At 43.6% G+C, this 20588-nt stretch overlaps 2 pseudogenes; both read left to right on the forward strand.

The window, feature by feature from the left end:
• Window positions 1–627: 627 nt before the first annotated feature.
• Window positions 628–1048, forward strand: LOC118588878 (annotated as a pseudogene).
• A 16639-nt stretch (window positions 1049–17687) lies between these two features.
• Window positions 17688–17996, forward strand: LOC118588461 (annotated as a pseudogene).
• Window positions 17997–20588: the final 2592 nt, after the last annotated feature.

Here is a 20588-nt window from a genome sequence, read left to right on the forward strand (position 1 = left end):
GAGAGACATGCAAGCGAAACATTCAGACAAGTAAAATAAACTAAAATTAAATCAATCTGCATTTAAAAAAGAGAATTAAGAAAGGAGTGAAAGGACATTTGCAGTATTCTTTTCTCTCTTTATTTTTATCACCTGGCCCCAAAACAGATCCAGGCAAGGGGAGTTTACGAGAGCGCAGAGAAATTAAAGGTTCCATTTTATAGTCGGCGAACCAGGAAATGGGGAGCCGAGATTCCAGATGGTGCAGAGAAAATCACCACAGAGGCAGCTGGGAACAGACCCTTAAGACTGTGCTCAGGGAGAACTCAAGCAATCTAGAAAAGCACATGTGTTGTAGACCCAAATGACACTGGAAAGCCTTTGAAAGGTAATCAGATAGTGGCCTCATACCTCACACAAGGCTGGTCAGAGAAGATTCAAGCAAACAAACCAATCGGCCTCCTCCAGAGTGTCGACCAGACCCTATGCAGTATCTCCAGGACACAATCTAAAATTACTTAACACACGCAAATGGAAAATCTCCAACAACATGCAAGAGAAAAGACAACCAGTAAACACCAGCCCTGAGGAAATGCTGGCGCTAAATTTTCCAAGGCAAGGTCGTTGGTATAGAGGACATTTACTACCATGATTTCTGGTGCATTGCTGAAACCTCAGATCTGTGGTCTTCTGGCACATTCATGTGGCCCTGGGAGGTGCAGCTTCCTGTAAGTTTGGCTTGGCTGGACTAAGAAAGAAGGCATGGGGCTGGAGAGATGGTTCAGCAGTTGAGAGCACTGGCTGATCTTCCAAAGGACCCAGGTTCAATTCCCAGCACCCACATGACAGCTCACAACTGTCTGTGACTCCAGTTCCAGGGGACCTGGCGTCCTCACACAGACATACATGCAAAACCCAAATATACATAAAAATAAGTAAATAAATAAATCTTTAAAAATAAAAAATAAATAAAAAGAAAGAAGGCATATGTAGATTTCTACAATAATTATGATTCTATGAGAGATTTTGAAAGATGAGGAAAGCTGGTGTCTTTCACAGCACAAAGTGATTTCAGAATGTGAAGAATTCTTTGGATCCAGATCCAGAGATGTTCATCACTGACCTTTCATGAAACATGAATATGTGGGCTAAGGAGTAGTTTCTCTCAATAAACAATTAACAATTAAATTTTTTTCCAAAGACTTAGCATTAGCTATTATAACTTGAATGCCTTATAACACAAGAGTAAATACATTTGGAATATATGGAAAGATAACTTCTCATTTTTAAAAGAAGTTGAATACTTTTTTTTTTTTTTTTTGGTTTTTTGTTGTTGATTTTTGGGTTTTGGTTTTTGTTTTGCTTTGTTTTGGTTTTTCAAGACAGGGTTTCTCTGTGTAGCTTTGCACCTTTCCTGGAACTCACTTGATAGACCAGGCTGGCCTCGAACTCACAGAGATCCGCCTGGCTCTGCCTCCTGAGTGCTGGGATTAAAGGCAAGCCACCGCTGGCTGGCTACTTTTTTTTTTCCCTAAGACACGGTTTCTCTATGTTTCCCTGGCTGTCCTGGACTCTCTATGTAGACCAGGCTGGCCTTGAATTCAGAGATCCATCTCCCAAATGCTATTTAAAAAAAAAAAAAAAAAAAAAGGCCGGGGAGTGGTGGCACACACCTTTAATCCCAGCACAGAGGCAGAGGCAGGTGGATCTCTGTGAGTTTGAGGCCAGCCTGGGCTATCAAGTGAGTTCCAGGAAAGGTGCAAAGCTACACAGAGAAACCCTGTCTCAAAAAACAAAACAAAACAAAAAGGATCCCAATGGAAATTAAAATATTAGGATAATCTTTTTGTACAGTTGTGAAGATGTGTCTCTGTTTACCCTCACCTGCCTAAGGCACCTTCTGATTGGTTTAAAAAAGAGCTGAATGTCCAATAGCTAGTCAGGAAAAGGATAGGCGGGACTTTCATGGAGAGATAGGAATTCTGGGTAAGAATCAGAGACGCAGGAGATTCATCAGTCAGACTCAGCAGAATGAGGTAATGAGCCACGTAGCAGAATGTAAATGAATATAAATGGGTTAATTTAAGTTTTAAGAACTAGTTGGGAATAAGCCTAAGCTAAGGCCAAGCTTTCATAATTAATAAAAAGTCTCCATGTCATTATTCAGGAGCTGACGGTCCAAAGAAAGACCTGTTATATTTGATGCCCAACGTGGAGACATGTATACAAGAATAGGGGCTGAAAAGCTGAGAAAAGTTCCAGAAACGGAGCTGGATGGCTTTCTAGCAGCCACAGCCTTTCAGGCAGTCCTGGTGATCTTTTAAGAGGCCCTGCTATAGAGCCGAGCACTTGGGTGGGGCCTGTGAACAGCCTTGCACTACTCAGTGGGAGACTAGAGAAATGCCTACTACAGCAGAGGCCCAACAACTTCCCAAAGCTAGTGCGGATAGGTGCAGCTCCCGGCCAGTGCCTGTGGGTGTGAGGCTTGGCTTTCCCAGAAGGGCGAGCAGCGAGCGGCTGCAGCGCAGATCCAGCAGGGTAACCTGCTCGATCCACCTGAAGGGGCGGAGCCAGCTGCCGTGCCATGTGCTAAGCAGAACCACAGAAGGAGCCCACAGTGGGGGGCACAGAAGGGCAAAAGGAACATTTTCCGGGAGCCACCACAGAGCGCAGACACCACAGTCTCTATGGAAGGCTTGTGTGCGACTGCTCCTTCCTGTCTGGCCAATCACCTAGCCCGTTAAGCCTGTCAGAGAAGCTAAAGGCACACAGAAAGCCAGGTCCAGAACAAGGAAACCTCTGAACAGGTGCAGTGTGCTTGAAAATGTGCTTAGGTGCTGAAGGAAAAAAAGAAAAAGAGCCAGGCGGTGGTGGCACATGCATTAATTAATCCCAGCATTCGGGAGGCAGATCCAGGCGGAGCTCTGTGAGTTCGAGGCCAGCCTGGGCTACCAAGTGAGTCCCAGGAAAGGCACAAAGCTACACAGAGAAACCCTGTCTCAAAAAAACAAAAAAAAGAAAAAGAAAATAGGTATAGACAGTCACAGAAAAAAAAATAGTTTGAAAATAATAAAGGGAAGTCTTTAAAGAGAGAGTAAAGTAATGCAGAAAGAATAAGCCATGTAGGGATGGGAAATACAACAACACAGGGCTTTTGGACTCTATACAGTGCTTTATGAACTTTAAAATACTTAAATGCTAATGAGCAAAAAACAATAGCTACAGAGAGACATTGGATTGTGGGAAAAACTGCTGAATTAAACCACCCTATGTATTTTAAGTATGTCTTAACTTCAGAATAGAAGTCAGGAAATGTATTATATTGGGGGAGAGGCTATTCCTTTGTTTCCACGGGAAATGAAAAATCTATGGATCCCTTCAAAATTAATAAAGATCAGATTTGACCAGGGAAGACCTCCTGAAAATTTTGGCTGCAGATATGAAGGAAGAAACCAAGAAAAACTACAAGACAGATGCTGATCCCTCTATGTGGAAACAGCTCTGGGACTGGATGAGACATGATAAACCTTGTTGGCTACAGAGTCCTCATGCCATCCTTTCATATGGTGTGCATGGATATTTACGTTACAGTTTGATTATACAATCTAAAGAGACTGTCCAAAAGACAGATACCTTTTACCTTCTCAAACATAGAGCAGAGAATCATCTTTAGCTGATTTGTGCACACTGAATATTCCATACTTGTGTGTACATATGTTACCTTTAAGAGTTTGTGTGTTTTCAGAACAAAAGGACCACACACCAATGAAAACAAGACAAGTATCCCAAATGATCCAGCCTCTAAGAATGCCGCCATTGCTGTTTCCTCAAAATTTTGCATCCAGGACAACTTCAAAGTGGCTAGCTAAGATAATCCAGCCTCAGAGACTGCTCCAGCCAGGACTTCAATTAAGTGCTGTGCTTTCCCGTCACAAAGAATCTGAACAACAAATGATATAGTTATCTCTCCCAGGACTTGACCATTATCCTAATTTTCTCAAGGTCCCCTAAAGATGCCGTTGCTCCCAGACAGCATGAAGCAATTTTAAGAATATGATACCCACATTCCCAAGAGGTGGAATGGGTGGGGTTTGGGTCATTTGGTGGGTTATTGATATTTGTCGTCATTTAGGGGCATTGGTTGCAAGTTATTATTGGTCATGGTCAGGGAGGAAACTAAGCAAAGGAGGGTAGATTCAGAGATCTCTTTCTTTCTTTTTCTTTCCTCTCTCCTTCTTTCACTCTTATTTAGTATTTGGGGAAAGGAGAAAGTAATGAAAAGAAAAGGGGGGATATAGATACGACAGGATAAAAGAGCAGATTATTGGATCTACTTTTAAACTAAAAGGCAACTACTAGTCTCAAATATTTTACATTGGTGTGGATTTTTGTATACTGATACAAATTTGAGGTTAGTTTTGTTTCAACATACTATATAATGTTTCTACTCTTGTTTAAGGTATTGTATATATATGCAACTCATTTAAAAATGTAATGTAAAGTTCTAGTCCTTGAAAGCTACTATAACAAACTGTTAGGATAATTAAGGAATGTAGGTTTTAGTTAGTCACCTGTAACAATCAAACTTGTAGTCATGTTAGGTATGTTTTCAAGGTTAAACAGAGATATATTTTAGATAGATAGATGGTTGTCAAACACTTCAGGGACCTACAAAATATGGCATTTAAGATGTTTTAATAACATAAGGCTTTTCGTGACAGTGAGACATGTCTGCTTCTGGCAGCACCAATCTCCTTCAGAGAAGATGATGGGCATCGAAGAACCTCCATAGGGAGTTTGCTTTTATTGTGGCAAAGCTAGCCACTGGGCAAGAAACTGCCTTTGCCTCGACTGCTTTGGGCATGCTGCCCAAATTGGACAAGCCGAACACAAAAGAAGTGAACTGTCAAACTTTGCCAACACAAGGTAGGCCCGTCCCTCAAAATTCCTGGCTCACAGAAAAGTCTGTCAGATATTCTAAGCCTGTGGGCTGAATATAGATGCCCCCACATTGCATAAGAACCTGTCCAGGCAGCCTGCTGTCTCTGTCATTGCTATTGTTTGGGAAGTTGCTCTGCACTTCCTGTTTACTCAGGTAATATTATATCCTTCTCAGGTCTCTGATGGAGTTGAAGACTACATAGTTATAGTCTTACAGTTTTCCTTGTTACCAAATTCAGAAAAGAAACTCACAAAAGAGATGTAAAGTTTATAAAGGTTGAGAGACGTAAAAGGTTAAGTTATTTATCTAAGACAATGTTTTAAGGTCTAAAAAGATATTTTTTGGTTGGTAATACAAGTTACGATAGAAAATTATTTAGATACAAAGCTTTGAACTCACCAAGAAAGAATAGATAATAGAGTACTTTCTCCAAAGTTGCCAAATACAAATAGACTGAACATTGTAAATGTAATTCTTACCTGATAATTGTTCTTATTGTATATGGCTTATTGATGTTAGAGAAAGAGCCTTTCATTGGACTTAAAGGGAGAGATATTGGGATAATCCTTTTTGTACACTGTGTGAAGATGTGTCTCTGTTTAACCTCACCTGCTAAGGCATCTTCTTAGTTTAATAAAGAGCTGAATGTCCAATAGCTAGGCAGGAGAGGATAGGTGGGACTTTCATGGAGAGATAGGAACTCTGGGATAGAATCTGAAGCAGGAGATTTGCCAGCCAGACTCAGAGAAAGTCAGACGTACAGTACTGAGGAGAGGTAACAAGCCATGTGGCAGAATGTAAATGAATATAAATGGGTGTTTTTAAGTTTTAAGAGCTATTGGGAATAAGCCTAAGCTAAGGCCAAGCTTTCATGATTAATAAGAAGTCTCCATGTCATTATTCAGGAGCTGGTGGGACAGAGAAAGACCTACTGCATTAAAGCTTCACTGGAGGCATTCAATAGCAGAACAGAACTAGAAGGATCAGATCCTCAGGGACTGAATCAATGGCTCAGATGTAGAACACATACACTCACGGGGCAGTGGTGGCACACGCCTTTAATCCCAGCACTCTGGAGGCAGAGGCAGATGGATCTCTGTGAGTTCAAGATCAGCCTGATTACAGCCAAGGCTACACAGAGAAATTCTATCTCAAAACAAACAAACAAAAAAAGCACATACACTCTTACAGAGGACCAGCACCCCTATCAGGTGGCTTACAACAACCTATAACTCTAGGTCCAGGGAATCCCATGCCCTGGCCCTTCTCTCTCTCTCTCTCTCTCTCTCTCTCTCTCTCTCTCTCTCTCTCTCTCTCACACACACACACACACACACACACACACACACACACACACACACAAATAAATAATAAAAATATTTTTAAAGATAGATCCATAGTCACTCTCCAGTCTGAAACAGAGAGGAAAAGGGCACTCTTAAGGCTGAGTTTGCACCTGGTCAGAGTTCACCTGGAAAATGTTGAAGATGGAGCTCTGGATGGCCTGAACCCACACCTCCCTCTTCTCAAGGGTCTCCTGCGTGTGGTATCCTTCTATCTTCCTTTTTCTGCTCTGCCACCCCTTGTTGGAGGAAATCAGAGCTGTGGGACATCAGCTTGTTTCTCTGTGCACGGGCTCAGCTTGCTCCAGCTTCAACCTTGAAGCTGTTCTAAAGAGTCACAGCAATATCCTGGATAAGTTACAGCAATATCCTGGATAAGTCACAGCAATATCCTGGGTAAGTCACAGCAATATCCTGGGTAAGTCACAGCAATATCCTGGATAAGTTACAGCAATGTCCTGTGCCTTCCCAACACATTGTCTTTCATGGATTAATCCTGCTGTGGAATCAGACTTGATTTTATCTGACTTTTTTTTTTTCCGGAGCTGAGGACCGAACCCAGGGCCCTGTGCTTGCTAGGCAAGCACTCTACCACTGAGCTAAATCCCCAACCCCGGAGTTATCTGACTTTCTTAAGAGCAGCTTTACTCAAGGTTGAGTGTAGAGGACCTTTCTCTCCCCTAAAATGTTCCCCAAAGTGACCTGGCCTTTTTCCCAAGATTTCCAAGACTTACATCCTGGTTCATTCTGCAAAGCATAAATGATTCATTATGGGTGTGGTTTTTGTTTGCTCGCTTGTTTTCAACTACACTCTAATCCCACTTAACCCCTAACATATTCTCTATCTACCCAAGACTTTCAATATCTAAACAGTAGTGGAGAAAAAGAGAAGTCACTATTTCCACACATTCTAGAGCAGTGCTCCCTAATGCTGCAACCCTTTAATACAGTTCCTCATATTGTGGTGACCCCAACCATAAAAGTATTTTGTTGCTACTTCATAACTTTAATTTTGCTACTGCTATGAATTATAATGTAAATATCTGATATTTGATATCTGATATGTGACCTCTGCAAAAGGGTCATTTGACATCCCCCACCCAAGGGGTGGCAACCCACAGGTTGAGAACCACTGTTCTACGAGGAAAGCATTAGTTAGCATGGAAGGGCTCACAGGTACTTATTCTTACATATATCATACCTGTGCACATACACACAATAATAATAAGTGAGAGGAAAAATATAAAAAACAGTTCCACCCATGTCTATCTTAGTAAACCAGTGATTTACTGTGGGTTCTTTTTGGGGGGAGGGCGGTTCTGTTAACAGCCTTGAATGTCCTGAAACTCACTCTGTAGACCAGGCTGGCCTCCAACTCACAGAGATCCGCCTGCTTCCGCCTCCTGAGTGCTGGGATTAAGGGTGTGTACACTGCCATGCCTGGACACTGTGGTTTCTTAAGGAGTAAGGTTGAGGGTTACTTACAGGAACATAGATGGTTCAAGGGCAGCAACGTCACCAGAAGACTGCCCCAGCATGGGCAATAACTCACAAAAGCTACATCGGTGCAGATCCCTACACATCCTGCATGTGGCTCAGCTCACCGAGCTCTCTTCTCCCCAGCAACTGTTACCTTTTAAGTGACCTTGGAGAGGGACCTTGAGACTCCTGTAGTTTCATTAGCTTCCTGAGCCTTGTAAGCGTCACTTACTTCCTAGATCTTTTGTGTTTCATTTACTTCCTGGATGGTATGAGTTTCCTTCCTCTCTCCAAGAGGGAATGTGTATCTATTCAGAGAAAACAGCTACACAACATGAGATAGGGACAGCACCAGCAGCCGGGATTCTTGCCATTGTTCTACCACAGATAACCAACCTTTGCACCCTTGAGCAGGCCAAGAGCAGAGAGAACTCTGAAGCTCTGAGGAGCTTCGGCCACCATATGATGCCACTTTCTAAGCAGAGATTACACTGAGAGGAGAGACAGAACTTGCTTCAAGACTTGCGGTTGGTGGATGGCACAGTTGGCTGCGATGCACAGGATTTTCCTACAGATGTTCTCTCTGTGGTCCCACATCCAGAGCCTCTGTTTCCACACCACACAAGAGCACTGCAAGGTTTATAGAAAAAGTCAAATGTGTTAATAGTGAAGAAGACTATTTTAAAACAGAAAATAGCATTCAGACAAGAGCTTATTGGCTCCCCTGGCAATCCCACTGGAAAAGGATGCTCTGTCCCAGTGGAAGGTCATAGCTCACAGGAAGTCTGTGTTCACTCGTCCACCTCTCCTGGGGCCTGAAAACTTTTAATGGCAGTGTTGAATGGGAGCCAAGGCTGCTGTTGCTAATGAGGCTCATTGGAACCACTTTGAAAGTTGTTCTAATAAACAGCTGATCGTGAATGCCAGATCTGACAGTACATGTGTTAAGGGATGTGGGCTATAGATCATCTATCTTCCTTTCTCTGTTTCACAGACTGATGAGCGTGTCATTACCGGATCTAGCATACCTTACTTCATCTACCAAGGGGGTTTAGAAATTTTTTATTGGGGGCTGGAGAGATGGCTCAGCGGTTAAGAGCACTAGCTGTTCTTCCAGAGGTTCTGAGTTTAATTCCCAGCAACCACATGGTGGCTCTCAACCACCTGTAGTGAGATCTGGTGCCCTCTTCTGGCCTGCAGGCATACATACAAGCAGAACACTGTATACATAATAAATAAATAAATCTTTTAAAAAAAATTGTTAAAGATAAAAGTAATAATTTACAATAAAATTTCTCAAAGGGTAGGGGAGAAGTGAGAGTCTACACCTCTGTGTTCAGTGCTGATCAGTTTTACTTTGTTTTGTTTGTGTTTGTTTGTTTGTTTGTTTGTTTGTTTTTTCTGAGACAGGGCTTCTCTGTGTAGCCCTGGCTGGCCTGGAACTCACTCTGTAGACCAGGCTGGCATCCAACTCAGAGATCTGCCTGCCTCTGCCTCCCTAGTGCAGGGATTAAAGGCATGCAACACCATGCCTGGCTGCTGGTCAATTTTTTTAAAGCTTTATTTCTATCTTTATCTTTATCTCTGCACACGAGTGTGTAATGTGCACGTTCTTGGAGGCCAGAAGAGGACATTGGATCACTAGGAGCTAGAGTTACTGGCCAAACATGGGTGCTAGAAACTGAACTCTGGTTCTCTGCAAGAACAATACACAGCTCTTAACCACTGAACCATCTCTCCAGCCCCTTAACAGTTTTAATATTATTCAAGAGCCCACATTCACTATCTCCTCTGAGACTCAAGGCAAATTCTCAGATGTGAGCCCCTAAAATCAAAACAAAGTTCCATTCTTCCAAAATACAGTAGTATTCATTTCCACTTGAAAAATGAGAAAAGAGGGGTTGGGGATTTAGCTTAGTGGTAGAGCGCTTGCCTAGCAAGTGCAAGACCCTGGGTTCGATCCTCAGCTCAAAAAAAAAAAAGAAAAAAAAAGAAAAAAAGAAAGAAAGAAAGAAAGAAAATGAGAATAGAAAGGAAAGACATGACCGAAATGTCTCATGACAACATGTGAGCCCAAAGGGCTTGGATAATCTACTACGGCTGCAATCCACACAGCCTCTCTCAGGCTGGCTGTGCCCACTGAAGCTTTCCCTGGCGGAACCCCATGTCCCTGACTGTTCTCACTCCCTTTGGCTTTGGCTCCACCTTAAGCATTGCCTTCCCTGGGACTGTCTGCCATTAACTGTTAACCATTAACTGCCCACATCTGCTTGGGGAGGGGTGTAGGGGGTGTGGCCTCATGAGCCCCTCCCCCACCCAGGTCAATTTGTGCAGGTGACATCAGCCGCTGAGTTCACGTGTGTGGAAGCCATGCTGTTCCGTAAGACAGCATTGCACAGCACTCCGCATCCTCCTGGTTCTTACATTTTTTCCCACCCCCCTCTTTGGTGAGATGTGTCCCTGGCTTTGGAGGGTCTGATGCAGATGTCGCATTTAAAGCTGAGCACTGAATAGTCACTTTTTCTCAGCACTTTGACCAGCTGAGTCTCGACGTTAACTGCCACCCACTGCAAAAAGAAATTTCTCTGAGAAAAACAGAGCAGCCCTAGTCTATCGGAATAAAGTCCTTTAAATACAGCTGAAAAAGGAAAAAAAAAAAAAAAGCCAGGCATAATGGCCTGTACCTTTAACACTAGAGGCAGTGGTCAACTATCTGTGAGTTCCAGGCCAGCCTGATTTGTATAAATAAATAAATAAATCTGATTTAAAAAAAAAAAAAAAAAAAAAAACTTGGCTATAAAACGAGGCGTGGTGGTGCATGAATCCTAGCACTCAGAAAACAGGCAGATCTCTGTGAGCTTGAGTGTGGATCCCCAGCTCCCATGTAACCACCAAGAGGGCCAGGCACTCAGTCTGTAAAGCCAGCACTTGGCAAATGAAGTCAGGAGCCCCCCAGGGCAAGCTGGCTGTCTAGACTAGCTGTCTCCATGAGTTTGACTGAGAGACCCTGCCTCAGTGAATAAGGAGAGAGCAATTGAGGAAAACTGACTCCAAACTCAGGCCTCTAAGTGTCCATTCTTGCGCGCGCACACACACACCAGAACATGCATGCACACCACACACAGACACATGACAAAAAAATGTTCAACGTCATTAGCCACCAGAGAAATGCAAATTAAAACTACTTTGAGATTCTGTCTCATTAGTCCATCCGTAGTCAGAAAGACTATTAACAAGAAAACAAACCACAGGCTGGAAGTGGAGTGTAGCAGGAATCTTAGAATGCCTTATTAATAAAATCAAACCTGAGGCCAGTTATTGGGGTGAATGCTGGAAGATCAGAGAAGTAGAACAAGCCACAGCTTCCTCACCTCACCAGTTCCTCAGCTGATCCTGTTTCCTCAGACTGGAAGCCTCTGAATCCTCATCCCAATGGCTCTCAGCTGAACTGCTGCTCGAAAGCCTGAATGCTTAACCAGCCAAATGCTTCTAGTTTCTGGTCTTCACGCCTTGTATATCTTTCTCTTTCTGCCCCAACTCCCTGGGATTAAAGGCTCGCTTTCTGGGATTAAAGGTGTGTGTCTCCATGTTGGCTGTGTCCTTGAACACACAGAGATCCACCTGGCTCTGCCTCCCAAATGCTGGAATTAAAGGCGTGCGCCACCACCGCCCAGCTTCTGCTATGGCTTGGCTCTGACCCGTTTTCTAGCCACCATTTTTTGGCTCTGTATCTAGTGGCTGTCTGTTCTCTGACTCCATATAAATTTATTAGGGTGCACAATATTTTGGGGAACACAATACCACCACAGTGGAGCACGCCTTTAATCCCGGCACTCAAGAGGCTGAGTTCAAGATAAGCATGGTGTGCATAGTGAGTTCCAGGACAGCCAGGGCTACACAGGGAGATGAAGTCTCAAAAATAAATAAATAAATAAACAAACAAACAAATTAATTAATTAATTAATTAAATAAATAAATAAATATAAACAAATTTTCAAAGAAAACAAATCACCACAGAATGCTGGAGAGACTTGGGGAAAGCAGGACATTTACTGACTATTTGTGGGCATGTCAAGTGGTGCAGCCCCTGTGGAAATCAGTCTGGAGCTTTCTCAGAAAGTTCATCTCCAGGACATCTGACACTCTCTGGCCTCTGAGGGCACCTGCATACATGTGGCACACATAAACTTACACAGCCACACACACCAATAAAAGTAAATAAATCCTGAAGCGTTCTATGCCCTGTGGTGGTTAAATGAATAATTCTCCTGGAGATCCCATTAGTATACAGTGAAAAAGTCAACTTTATTGTATGTTCATTTAAATTTAAAAGAAACAGCTGTGGAGCTATAGATACAATCCCCACAATTCCAAAGATTAGATATAGCACCTCTCCAAAAGTTACTGAAAGATGACATCATGTTGAAGGCAATAAATGATGATGAAGGACACAGCCATTGCGCTAACCCACTCCGGCTTCTCCCCGCGCCCAGGTTTATTTCACCTCTTCTTGACCTCTGCAGTTCCTCTGCAGTCACATTGGATTCTGGGAACAACATGACCCAGATAAACATCTTCCTAACAGGACCGTTCCTTCCCCAATAAGGGCGATTTCCCTCGGCGGTGGTGCCCCTGGAACAGGAGTGATCGTATGGTGGGCACCAGACTACATCCTTCAAGCCATCACGGGGACAGGGTCTCCGGAGCCCCTGCAGAACTGAGCGGAGATAAAGGCCAGTCAGACCAGCGGCCTGAAGAGAGCATCAGCTCTGCCTGCTGTGCGCACCACAGCCCCTCGTTTGCTTCCCTTTTCTGTCAAATTTCAAAGTCCATGCCGTCCTCCGAAAATGGGCTCGGGTGTCACTGACCCAGTGCCGTGTTAACTAAATCTCCAATCTCCTTTCCCTGCCCTTCGTGGATTCTTGTCTCTTTGACTGACACATTGGGAGAGGAAGCCATGCCCAAATTTTTGGAGCCCCAGACTGATTTTTTTTTTTTTTTTTTTTTTTTTGAGACAGCGCCTCACTATGTAGCCCTGGCTGTCCTGGAACTTGCTCTGTAGACCAGGCTGGCCTTGATCTCACAGACATCACTCTGCCTCTGCCTCCCAAAGGCTGGGATTAAAGGCATATGCTTCCATGCCTGGCTAAAGGTAGGGCTTTTGACCTAAACTCCGGGATCGGTAAGAGAAAAACATGAGTTCCAGACACGGAAATCTCCATAAGGGGAAAAGGGAGGCGTGCTCACACAGGATGGTGAGAACAATCCTCCCCGAGCATGCATGTGGTCGGGAGCCTCACTTTGGCAGACTCAAAACAATTGTGAAGCCTCCTAAAGTCGGTCTGGCCTCTGTTACCAAATTCTGTCAGGTGTATAATAAGAACACCCATGATTTTTTTTTCTTTGCTGGGACCTGGAAACACTTCAGTCATCTATGACACGCTCATAAAACCATCAACTGGCTCAGTTCATACTTATTCTAAATTCCATTTTTAAAAAAGTCTTGAAGTGGGGCACCCACATTAGAAAAACAATATTATCTGGCAGAATCCAATAAGGAAGGCATATTTTTAAAACAATAAATGAATCTACTTTGAAATGTATCTTCACCATTAAATTTAATTTAAAAATCTAAAGAAATATGAGCTTGCATATAAATAGCCTCTCGAGAAACAGCGCAGGATTATAGGGATTGCTTTCCTCTCTTCACGCTGCGGTATCTGTTTATTTATTCATGTACTGGTGGTATTATAATATACAAAGTTCAATGAATGACAATTTTCTGTTTCTTTTTGGATAGTGAGTGTTGATTGTTTGGTTTCCTGACTACTTCTGAAAATAAATATGTCATCCGGAACAGAGATGAGAGCACAAGTCAATCCTGCCATCATATCCGCCTGTATACCTCTATTGCATGAAAGAGGTAATAATAACGTTTGGAGATATAATGAGATACAGTTGGATGGCTGCAAATGTGCTAGGGGTGTGGCCCAGGCAACTGTCTACGGCCTGCACTACCAAAGCAGGTCAACTGCCTTGAGAGAGTGAACACAAGAGGATTGGAGGAGGAGGAATCGCAGAAAGCTAACAACACATTCATCAGAGCTAAGCACTGTATTCCTAAGCAACAATTAGGAAAGAAACAAGAGGGGGGAATTAAAAGATACTGTAACAAGACAAACAAAAATTGCAGCACAGTGTAATAGAATTTAAGGTTAAAAAATTAAAAGCAAGAGAAATTCTAAGAGGATAGTGTAGAGTGTGCTTACATTATCAAAGATCCCAGACAAACAGTGTCACTCTGGAAGGGTCTGTAGAAAGGACGCCATCTAGGGATCAGAAATGGTTTTGTTTTCTCCATCACTTAAAAAGAAGAAGAGTTACGGGAGATCTTGGGGAGTGGGCCTGGCAAAGCCACCATATCATAATGGAGAAATCAGGGTCCCCTCTTGGAATTCTTAGTGTCATTAATGAACACAATAACAGATTCAAACGGAAGTTCAAGGACAGGTTTTTTTCAGAGTTGAAAAGAAAAACTCCAGGGCAAGCAAACTGTAAATCTCATGGCTGTGGTGAGGAGAATGAAGAAGATAAGCCAGCATGGAAGAGAGAAAAACTTTAGAGGAAAAAAAAAAAAATCGGGAGTGCTGGAGAAATGGTTCAGCAATTGAGAGCACTGGCTGCTCTTCTAAAGGACCCGGGTTCAATTCCCAGCACCCACATGGCAGCTCACAACTGTCTGCAACTCCAGTTCTGGGGATCCAACAACTTCCACCAGCACCAAGCTCACAAGCAGAGAGCATGGACATACAAGAGGTGAAAACTCCTGATCGTATAAAAGAAAACAAAACTGCAAAGAACAAAAACGAAGGCTCCTCGTGACGTTTACCATACACAGAGTGGGCTGAACCGGAACACGAAGAGGACAGTGGCGTCGGAGGCGGTACCGGTGGCCACTGCAGCGGCCTTGGGGGACAGCAGAGTTCCAGAGAGCAATCGGGAGCGGAAGCAGTGATGGAGGAGAAGGGGCAGAGGTGCTGAGAGGTGCCCGTGACAATCAGAAGGCGGGAAGAGGCAGAGGGGAGGCTCCAGAAGGCCAGGGGCAGGGGGTGACAGACTGTGGCCCTGGCCACTGGAAGAGGTGCCGAGAACTTCCAAGCCTTGAAGTCAAGGGTACCCACATCTGAGTCCCAAAAACTGCCACCCCAGCCACTGTAGGGGGCAAAAGGTCCTCAAAGCTGAGCCCTGAGAGCTCCAACACGTTGGCTCCTATAAAGACGGAGGACTCCAACACCGAGGCTTAGAGCCGAAACACTCCTGGCGGCTGCTTTCTTCGCGGATGCAAGTGCCAAGCTGCAGGCGTTCGGAACCCAGAGCGGTAAGCCTGCAACCCGAGCACGTAGAGCTGTGAGTCTCTGGTTTCTAAAGCCTGGGACCATGAGTCTAGCTACCAGGCCTTGGCTCTGGAGTCCCTGAGTCTGTCAGCCCTTAATGCTTTGGCGCTCGAGGGCCAGGACTACTCGGACTGGGGACCCACTCCTTAGTACTCATGATTTCCATCTGCATACAGCAAATGACGCAGCCAGCTCACCGGTAACTGTGGACTTCTCACCCCCAAATACACAGGCAGTGAAAGCGAAAATAGACACATGACGGGCTGGAGAAGTGGCTAAGGGGTTAAAAGCTCTAGCTGCTCTTCCAGAGGACCTGGGTTTATTCCAAACATCCTCATCACAACCATGGGCAACTCCAGTTCCAGGGGATCCAATGCCCTCTTCTGGTCTCTGTAGGTACTGCACACAGTGCACAGACACATGGAAACAAAACACTCATACACGGAAAATAATAAAATTAAAAAGTAAACAAGCTGGGTGGTGGTGGCGGCGCGCCTGTAATCCCAGCACTCGGGAGGCAGAGGCATGTGGATCTCTGTGAGTTCGAGGCCAGCCTGGTCTACAAAGCTAGTCCAGGACAGGCTCCAAAGCTACAGAGAAACCCTGTCTCGAAAAAGCCAAAAAATAAAAAAAAATAAAATAAAAGTAAACAAGTTAGATTACACCAATTTAAGACACCTCTGCACAGAAAAAAAAAAGTAATTAAAACAGCCATAGAATGAAAGTATTTATGTCATACTCTAAGATAGGGGCTGTTTTCCCCAAAACATAGAAACTTCAATTACTCAAAAACCAAGAGCAAGCCGGGCGGTGGTGGCCCATGCCTGTAATCCCAGCACTTGGGAGGCAGAGGCAGGGGGATCTCTGTGAGTTCAAGGCCAGCCTGGCCTACAGAGCTAGTCCAGGACAGGCTCCAAAGCTACAGAGAAACCCTGTCTCGAAAAACCCAAAAAAAAAAAAAAAAAAAAAAAAAAAACCCTAAGAGCACAAATGACTATTTTTAAAATGAACAAGAGGGCTGGAGAGATGGCTCAGAGGTTAAGAGCACTGACTGTTCTTCCAGAGGACCCGGGTTCAATTCCCAGCAACCACATGGTGGCTCACAACCATCTGTAATGAGATCTGGTGCCCTCTTCTGGCCTGCAAGCATGCATGTAGGCAGAACATTGTATACATAATAAATAAATAAATCTTAAAAATAAAATAAAATAAAATGAACAAGAGACTTGGATAAATATATATTTCTCATCATAAGACATATGACCAGCCAATCAATAGATGAAACAGTTCCATGTCACAAAAGAAATGCAAATTAAAGCCACAGGCTGTCACCTAACATGTGTGTACAAGTGTTACTTAGGAAAGCAAGTGATGGTGCACGCCTGGAATCCCAGATCTCCAGAGCTTGAGGCAGGAGGATTGCAAAGTCCAGGACTGACTGGGGTAGCAATACTCTGTCTTCAAAAGGGGTGGAGATTAAGACTGGGTGTACCAGGCTTTCTTTCAGGCTACCAACCAGCTCCCAAATCCCAACATGGAGACTCTTATTAGTTATGAATGCCTGGCCTTGGCTTAGGCTCGTTACTGGCTTGCTAGCTCTTATAACTTAATGTTTCTCTTCATCTATGTTTTGCCTTGGAGCTTTTTACCTTTCTTTCTTTCCGTACATCTCACTTTCCTGCTGTCTCCATGGCTGGCTGGCAGCTGCCTGGCTTCTGGCCCCAGGAGTGTCCCTCTCTTTCTCCTTGGTTCTCTTCTTCTTCTCTCCTTTGCCTAGATTTCTCCTACTTATTCTCTCTGCCCACCAGCCCGGCCTATCCCTCTTCTGCCTAGCTATTGGCCATTCAACTTTTTATTAGACCAATCAGGTATCTTAGGTAGGCAAGGTGAAACAATTGCAACACATCTTTACATCATTAAATAAATGCAGCAGAAACAAATGTAACACATTTTTACAGTTAAAATAATATTCCACAATAACTGGGTTTTTGTTTGTTTGTTTGTTTTGTTTTGTGCCAGAGCTGGGGATCAAGCATGCTACCTAGACAAGAGCCCCACTACTGTTCCCAGTCCAAGATGGGAGACAAATGGGGTGGGCATGTGGAGCAAAGTGAGCCCTTATATACTGTTAGTGGTGATGTAAACTAAAATAGCTAATTTGAAAAACTACTTTAAATTCTTCAGAAACATAAATGTGATCCAGTAACCTCATCACTGGCTCTATCTACACCCAAAGAAATTAAAACCTAAGTATCAAAGACATATCTTCACTCCCTTGCTCATTGCAATAGAAAAGATATAGAAAAGTTCAAAATGCCCATCAACAGAGGATTTTTTAATGTATTATATATACTCTGTGGAATATTATGCAGTCTTAAAGGGAAAAAAGAGGACACTATCTCACTTAAAACAACAATGAGCCTGGAAGACATTATGCTGTCAAATAAGCCAAACACAGAGAGACTAACACAGTGTGATTTGTTCACTTGCATTTGAAATCTTAAAAAAAAAAAAAAATCACCTGCCCCTGCTGGGAGGGGGGGTGTCACGATGAGCAGCAAGATGGCTTCCGCCACCAGGGTCATGTAGGTAGTGAAGCCACATTCTCCATTAATAAGGTTCCCTGACAGAAGAGACAATCCTAAACTCGGTGCCTCAGAAGCTTTGAGATCTGCTGGGCTGCCCTCCCACTCATCTGTAATTTCACAGGCTTCTAAAGGAAATATATCCGCAGATTCGCTGATGCATCCAGGGCCCCCAGATACTGCAGAGATAATAAAAACACTACCTCAGAAGTACAGAAGGAAACCTATATCTCAAGAAGAAATGGAATTTATCCAGCGTGGGAGTCTAGAATGACCACTGTGCTTGCTGTTTGCTGTCAGACAAAAGGATTATCTTTACAATACAGGACTTCGGAAATGCCAAATAAAAATTGTACATTAAACAACCTTAATAAGTATTCTGCCAAGAGTGAAGTATGGGAACTCTAGATGGCCACTTATATCTCCTCTACGTATCTTGGTCAGCTTCTCTGCAAGCTGGCCTGCATACCTATTAAAGTCACATTTTTACATGTTAAAAAAAAAAATCAAACTTGGAGCCAGGCGGTGGTTTACACACGCCTTTAATCCCAGCACTCAGGAGGCAGAGGCAGACTGATCTCTGTGAGTTCAAGGCCAGCCTGGTCTACAAAGCAAGTTTCAGGACAGCCAGAGCTATACAGAGAAACCCAGTCTCAAAAACCATAAAAAGGTCAAAATCAACCTGGCAGTGGTGGCGCACGCCTTTAATCCCAGTACTTGGGAGGCAGAGGCAGGTGGATCTCTGTGAGTTCAAGGCCAGTGTACTGGGTCACCTCTGGAACAAAGATGACTCAGAGAACACTACCAGGAAGTCCCCTGGGCACCTTACAGGTAGTTACACCACCAAAGAATCTCATCCCAGTCTTTGCTTATCTCTTTTTGAGCCCTGGGGAAGGGCAAGGCCTCGTGAGACTCTTGTGAGGACTTAAGGAGGCTCATGGGCTCTGGGAGTCTCCCCCCCATGACAGAATAGTAATTGGTGGGATCTCAGGCAGGTCCTCTGAGGTCAGTCACAGGAGCTCTGACCTCACGATTTTCAACAGTCATGTCCGACCCAGGTTAGATGACAATAGATGACCAACATGTAGATTTCAAAATATCTGGCCAGGCGATGGTGGCGCACGCCTTTAATCCCAGCACTCGGGAGGCAGAGCCAGGCGGATCTCTGTGAGTTCGAGGCCAGCCTGTCTACAGAGTGAGGTCTAGGACAGGCACCAAAACTACACAGAGAAACCCTGTCTCGAAAAACAAAAATAAATAAATAAAATAACCAAAACAACAAACAAACAAAATATCTGAAATATCTGAAAGGGAAGATTTAGGTGCTTTAAATATTTAAGGTAATATAAATGCTAATTGGCCTGCTTCCACAAAGTGTGCATGTTTCCAAACTTCACACTGTATTTCATAATATATAATTACCATTTCTTTTTTTTAATAACTTATTTATTTTTGTTTATGTGCATTGGTGTTTTGCCTGCATATATGTCTGTGTGAGAATGCCAGATCCACTGGAACTGGAATTACAGACAGTTGTGAGCTGCCATGTGGGTGCTGGGAATTGAACCTGGATCCTCTGGAAGAGCAGCCAGTGCTCTTAACCACTGAGCCATCTCTCCAGCCCCATAATTACCATTTCTTGATTAAAAATAGAACTTCATTCTGAGTGTGGTTGGACACACCTATAATTCCAGCACTTGAGAAATGGAGATAGGGCTAAAAATTCAAGGCTAGCCTCAGCTACATAGCAAGTTTGAGGCCAGCCTGGGCTATATGAGATCCTGTCTCAAAAAAAGAAAACAGGTAAATAAATAGAATAAAATAAGACTTTAAAAAAAAAACTTCAAAGTTGCAGTAACAGAAAGGTCAGTCAGTTGCCAGAAGACAGGAAGGGTAAGCTGCCAAGGAGCGCAGGGAATGGATGTTTGGAGGTGATGGGCAATCTTAGGTGTGATCGTGGGGTGGTTACATGGCTGGAGACATTTGTCAAAAGTCAGAAAACTGTGCACTCACATTAGTAAATCTTACTGTATTTGAACTTACTTCAATACAACTGTTTGTTTTTAATAAATACTATACTTTGGTTTTTCTTCAGTCATATAAATCTTTCACCTTTTGAAAATGAAAGCACACAGGAGCCTGATAACCGAGGCCTCCAGCTTCCTTGTGGTTTTATGGTTCTCATCACTTTTACTTAAGCTTGTGGAGATCTCTTGGAGTTCATGTCTCCTGAGAGAGAAAAGTTAGTGAAGGGGTAGTCATCTCATTCAGTTTTTCTTCAGTGCATGTGTGTACGTGTGTGTCTGTGGGGGTGGGGGTGGGTGGGTGGGTGTAGTATATGTGTCTGTGTGTGTGTTGTGCATATGTGGTATGTAGTGTGTGTGTGTGTGTAGTGGTATGTGTGTCTGTGTGTCTGTGTGTGGTGTAGTATATGTGTCTCTGTGTGTGTTGTGTATGTGTGGTATGTAGTATATGTGTGTCTGTGTGCTGTGGTGTGTGTGTGTGTGTGTGTGTGTGTGTGTGTGTGTGTGTGTGCACAGATGCATCTATTTGTGTATGTGTGCACATGAAGGCCAGAGCACTGAGTATGTTCTTCAAGAGCTGTCAACACTGTTTTTTGAGACAGGGCCTCTCATTGGCCAGCACGCCCCAGGAATCTGGTTGTAATTGCCTCAGAGATGAGATTACAAACATACACCATCATGCCCAGCTTTTTAATGTGGATTCTGGGGATCGAACCTAGGTTCTTGTACTTGCCAGGCAAATGCTCCAGCCTCTTGGATTTCTTTTTCTTCTGTTAAATTTGATTAAGATAAAGTTTCACTTGCATGTTTAGTAAAATGTAGAGCAAGATCAATTTGTATGT

Source organism: Onychomys torridus, chromosome 8 (genome assembly GCF_903995425.1).
Source record: "Onychomys torridus chromosome 8, mOncTor1.1, whole genome shotgun sequence".
Lineage (NCBI taxonomy): Eukaryota > Metazoa > Chordata > Mammalia > Rodentia > Cricetidae > Onychomys > Onychomys torridus.